Consider the following 5737-nt stretch of genomic DNA (forward strand, 5'->3'; position numbering starts at 1 on the left):
CACTTTATATGAAAATTAAAAGCACATTTGCAGTAGTGACATGGTAATGGCAAGATGTAATAGTGGTATTTTTTGTTACATTTATGTTGACATTGGTTTGTGAAGGTTAAAATATTAATTTAACAGCTCAAGTTTACAATTGCAATTTCAAATCTTTTTTCATTTTATTTACTTTCTGGAGTTGGCAGGATTCGACTCGGATTCTGCCATTAAGGACTCGGACTTAAGTCCGACTTGGCCGCTTTTGGACTCGGATTCAATTGGTTAAGGACTTGGTCTCGACTCAAACTTGACAAAGGTGGACTTGGACCCAACACTAACCAATTATAAGAAATCTTGGTGTTACATTTGATTCATCACTAAATTTTGAGAAACAAATCAGTACAGTGGTAAAGGACAGTTTCTTTCATCTGAGATCAGTTGCGATATTAAAACAATTTCTGGCCCCGAAAGATTTGGACAGTGTAATCCACACTCTCATAACATCACGTCTGGACTACTGTAATTCCCTATATGTGGCTTGCCTCAAACTGCTGTCTATCACATGCAAATTATCCAAAATGCGGCAGAGAGACTTCTTACCGGCACAAAAAAGAGGGATCACATTTCTCCCATTCTAGCCACTTTACACTGGCTTCCTGTAAATTTTTGAATCAATTTTAAGATGATTTGCTTGTGTAGTCTTTATCTTTTGTCGCACCAAAATAGATTAGTGACCTTCTGAATCCTTACTCTCCCCAAAGAGCACTTAGGTCATGTAATCAGCTTCTCTTAACTGTCCCACGTTGTCGCTGTAAATATAAAGGTGGTCGGGCCTTCTCTGTTGCAGCACCTAAACTTTGGAACAGTCTGCCCTTAAATGTGAGGTTTGCTCCATCACTACCCAGTTTTAAATTGGCTCTTAAATCTTATTTGTTCTCTCTGACTTTTGATTAAGAATAGTTTACGGGTTTTATGTTGAAGTTTTCTGACTGTATTCTTTTTAATGTGTTTATATTTTGCATGCTGCATGTTTTCTTTTAATGCTTTCTTTTTATATGCTCAACGTTTTATTGTTCAGCACTTTGGTACAATTTAGTGCACTTTTAAAAGTGCTCTAGAAATAAATTATGACTTGACTTGAGATGGTGACTTTATATACATGTTTATTATCCCTGGCGTACTCAGTCATCCAGCTGGCAGAGAGCAGCCACCCCATGGTTGATCCAGTGTTTCTGTGGATGGTCCGAGGGCAGCTCGATGGACAGGACGTAGTTGGTGGAATGTCTGGTGGTGGACAGTGTGCCTCTCCTCGCACTTGTTTTGTACACAGGACACACATACATGCGCTCATGCAGGAATCTGCTGCTCTCTCCAGGCTTCAGCCAGATAATTGGCAGTGAGTCGAAGAGAATTTTGGGAAGTGATTCTCCGATGACCGTACACTCCCGATCCCCCCGAGCTCCCTCCAGGAATAAACCACGAATGTACACACCGTCCACAGGCTTTACCTCCAGCACATTCCCTGCTTCATCACCTCATACTTAAAGCCGATGTAGTCGATGGAGAATCTGAATCTGAATTCTGAGACACTCCAGTGAGGAAGGACTGTGTGAAGTAGAACCCAGAGAGCCAGAACACATCTGGAGGTCCATTATCTATCCAATCCTGTAAGAAATGCAGTCTGGACAGCAGGTCAGAGATGTAGCTGCCGAGAGGTTTGAGTGAAGGATAAGATTTAGCAGCCCATATGGCTGGAACTTTCCCCACTAGCATGCTGTTAAAAATGTTCTCCAGCTCTGAGGACATCACCACTTGCCCCTTTAGAGCCTTCCGGATATTGACCAGGCTGCTGCAAACCACCTCTGTCAACCTGTTAAAGAGGATGATTTCCTGCCGCAGTACGGTGTTCATGGACTCCTCGTACATCACTGGATACTTAGACATCACCTTCTCAGTGTTGAAATCTGGTGGCAACTTTGACATGATGTCCTCTTCCAACTCATCCACCACTTCCTGAGGCAATTTGGCTCTGCCCACTGTCTGCCTGGGCAGGGTGAGTAACACTCCATTTAAAAGGTGATTGGTCTCCTGGTTGTCCTTGGTGATGTCAGCGTTTCTGTACAGACCGAAGACCCCAGGCTCGGCTGTGATTGGCAGGCTGCGGATGTAGTCGACGTAACTCTGGTAGGGTCCATGAAAAAGCAGAGGCCAAAGAGCAGCTTCCTCCAGGCGTGAGGTTGGGTGGAGCTGTCAAAGAAGGCGGGGTCACACAGTGGGTCAGTGCAGTAGGAGCGCAGCAGATTGGCTCTTAAACGTTTAGGAGGCTCATTAGTCATCTCGTTAGTCAGGGTACCTGGTCAACCACAGCCTAAAATCAGGGTGTGTTTTCTCAGGCGTGATCAGTTCCTCTTGATCATCTCCAGTATTAGTATCCAATGCTAGATGACAGTTTTATAGGACAACCCACGTTCCATTGCTAAGCGCAGAGTTGATGATGCTAGCAGCGACAGGGCCCTGTCCCTGACGAAGTGACACAGCCTGGGTCTTACTGCCCCCCATATTCACATGTTCTGAACATTTCAACAACACTGCAGTGGGATCTGATTCTGGTGAGAGTATAAAGATTAGCGGTGAACAGCAGTTGGAGTCACTGTAGCTTTTTGCAAGGTCAAAAGTCGGTGGTTCGATGTAGGTTCATCCTATATGCCCACCAGGGTGTTCCATTTGCCTGGGAAGCACTCCTCGTGTCCTTCTCAAAGAGCGAGCAGCACACACTGTTGTAGATGCTGACAGTGAAGTGCTCAAGGATGCTAGCAATTCGAGTACTTAAGTCTTCGCTTGGTGCACTTTGAGCAATGGAGTGAAGATAGAGACTGATAAACCATGTGAGCGAGTACTGGTACATTGGCTCAATGTTGGCCAGCTCAGAGATGCACAAGAACAGGATGGATGAATGCTCGGCCACGAGGAGATATCCCATCCTCGTCCTGTCAATCTCCTGCTCTGTTTCACTCACAATCTTCTGCATCTCCAAGATCTCCTCAGACAGGATCTTAGAGGATGGCAGCACCTTGATAGCCGTCTCATCTTCCAGGATGTTCCCTTGGAATGAGGAGAGAACTTCCAATATCTTGTCCTCTGTCTTTAAGCTGCTTGCTGTTGGCTGCACTCTCGAGGATGAGTTGGTTTTTCTTTTCCTCCAGTTCTGGTTTCTCTTTAGCAGCAACAATGTCGAGAAGCTGGTCTTGCAGCCTGAGAGGTGTGATCATAAAATTCAGCAAACACACCTTCACGGCCACTTCAGGCAGGTAGTGTGGGTTCCTCAGCCCAGTGGTCATGTAGAACTGGAAGTCTTGAGAATATTCAATGATGTTCTTGCCCAACTTCAGGTATTCTACACCTTGCTGCTTGAATGTCTGCTTCAGGTGAACTGGCTCTGGAATAGCATCCAGCTCCTCACCCACATTCTCCAGGAGGACAGGGGTTGCAAACTGGATGGTGTTTTCTAAGGTTTGCACATAGCTGCTATCAGAGAGCTTGATGATGGCCAGCTTGTTGGCCTTCTCCGTGTTCTTGATCCACTTGTTGGCCTGTCCCTGAGGGTCTATCATGAGTGGCCAGCGGCATGAATTTGACACAATGATGCCATTGTCTGTGGAGAAAGAGTCCATGGGTAACCCAGCGATCCACCATGCCTGGATCAGGACTTGATTGCCAAGGGTGTTGGTAAGTGTGAAGTCTTCAGAACATGGTACTTTCCTTTTCATGCAAATCTTATGCCATTCCCACTGACATTCCACCTGGTAGTCCACTGTGAAAGCCACCAGGTATGACACTGTGGCTGAAGAAAAACGCACATCCCTGGTCAGGTTTGTGTATTTGATTCCCAAGAGTTGTGCTGCTTCTGTCCAACTGTCTTTTTCTCCTCCCAGTCCACCAATCAGCTTCTCAGCCTAGATCAGTTTCTGTGAGCACAGCTTGATGTTATCTTCCAGTTCCTTTTTCTTCTGAATCATTGCAGCAAACGTGTCATTCAGAGAGCACAGACAGTCCTACACAGCTTTCAACTCGCCATGCTTCACTGCAAGAGTCTTCATTTGAACTGCCAGCTCTTCCTCTGCCTTGCAGAGCCTCCCTTTCTTTGGGGCCACTACTTTGGCAACACGTTCATTCACCTCCATGGCCCAGACCCACTTGCACAAACCCTCACAGGCAGACGAGACGTTTTTGATCAGCGCAGGTTGAAAATCAGGATTGCCAATAAACTTCTCACGGATCTTCTTGATGTTGGTGGCAGGGATGTTGTCTTTGTCGAAGGCTTTGAGGCTTTCCAGGAACTTTAATTCTCCCAGCAGCTTCTTGGATGGACCCCAATAATCCTCGATCATCTTACCAGAACCCCGAGGATCAGGTTTCCTCTCAGGTTTGATGCCCTTCATTACACAGATGGACTCCATGATGAGTTTAATAGAACCAGGAGGGTTCTGCATGGACTTTACCACTGTGATGTCAGCAGGTTTCAGCATGTTGAAAGCCAAAAGAGCTGCTTCCAGTGCTGGCATTGCTTGTGCAAGATCTCCTTCACACTCATTCTTAATGGATTTTGCAGCTGCTGCAACCTCATTAACTATTTTCTCGTCTGCGGCGACGAGCTCTTTCTTTGCATCCACCTCTATCATCTCCTTCTCGATCTTCACCATCATCTCATCTGTCTCAGCTGAGGTTTGGATCAGCTCAGGATGATCCAAGTCATCTCCTGCTGCATCACTGCCACCTGTGAGGCGGCAAAGTCGAGTTTTTCCAGGCCAATCAGGTAGCGGTTCCTGAACGTGTCCACCTCATTGCGCTTGGCCTTCAGAAGTGTCTTAAAAGTGAGGATCAGCTCTAGATAGGAGGTGGGAGTGACATAATTATGCCTACTCAGCTGTGAGTAATACTGCTCCAAAAGCTGCTGCATACATCTCCACCACCTCTCTCCTGATGTGATTCTCCAGCTCCACGTCTTCCAGGAATTTTTTAGCGACCATCTCAAGTGCATCTGTAGGCCACACCTAGAACCAGTCAATCGTGCAGCAGTTAATCAGAGATGGAAACATGCGTAGACAGTTCTGAAATGCATCGCCGATCGGGCTCATGACCAGGATGATATGCAGGTTCTCTTTGACCCTGTCGATGAAGAAGTTGTACATAGAGAGTGGTGTGGCGTCGATTTTTCTCCCCTCGTTCTTGGCAATGCTCTGCATCTTCTCCACGATTTCAGCACGCTCATCCTGTGCGAACATATTGGGCACGTCTCCAGTGTTTAGAAGCATGTTCACATCCTCCACAAACATCTCAACCTTCATCTTATTTGTTTTTATGTGTTTTGCTCTTTAATATATATAGAAAACGGAAAATGTATTTTAATATGTAGTTATTTATTTCTTAATAGTTAACTATTTATGCTGACATATAGATAGTTATTTATTTTGAGTAGTTATTCGTTTGCAATAAATAGTTTATTTGCTATTCTTCAGTCACTTTTGATTATGTTTACATTTCATCATATGGAAATGACTCTATCTCTGCTAGCAAATTACTAATTAAAGTAACTCTGTGTTTACACTAGGAAGTAACATGTACCCTATATTACGTCAAGTTTGTCTCTTGTGTTTATCTCACTCTTTGTTGTTGTTTGTGGGGGTGGCCTGTTTTGTTTCTGATAAATAATAGTAACTGGATTGTTTAGCCTACTTTTTAGTATCATTTGTGCATA

The 5737-nt window shown here is 44.9% G+C and overlaps 1 pseudogene; it reads right to left on the reverse strand.

Moving 5' to 3' along the window:
• Positions 1-1163: 1163 nt before the first annotated feature.
• Positions 1164-5327, reverse strand: LOC128603303 (dynein axonemal heavy chain 3-like; annotated as a pseudogene).
• Positions 5328-5737: the final 410 nt, after the last annotated feature.

The sequence above is a fragment of the Ictalurus furcatus genome, chromosome 28 (genome assembly GCF_023375685.1).
Source record: "Ictalurus furcatus strain D&B chromosome 28, Billie_1.0, whole genome shotgun sequence".
Lineage (NCBI taxonomy): Eukaryota > Metazoa > Chordata > Actinopteri > Siluriformes > Ictaluridae > Ictalurus > Ictalurus furcatus.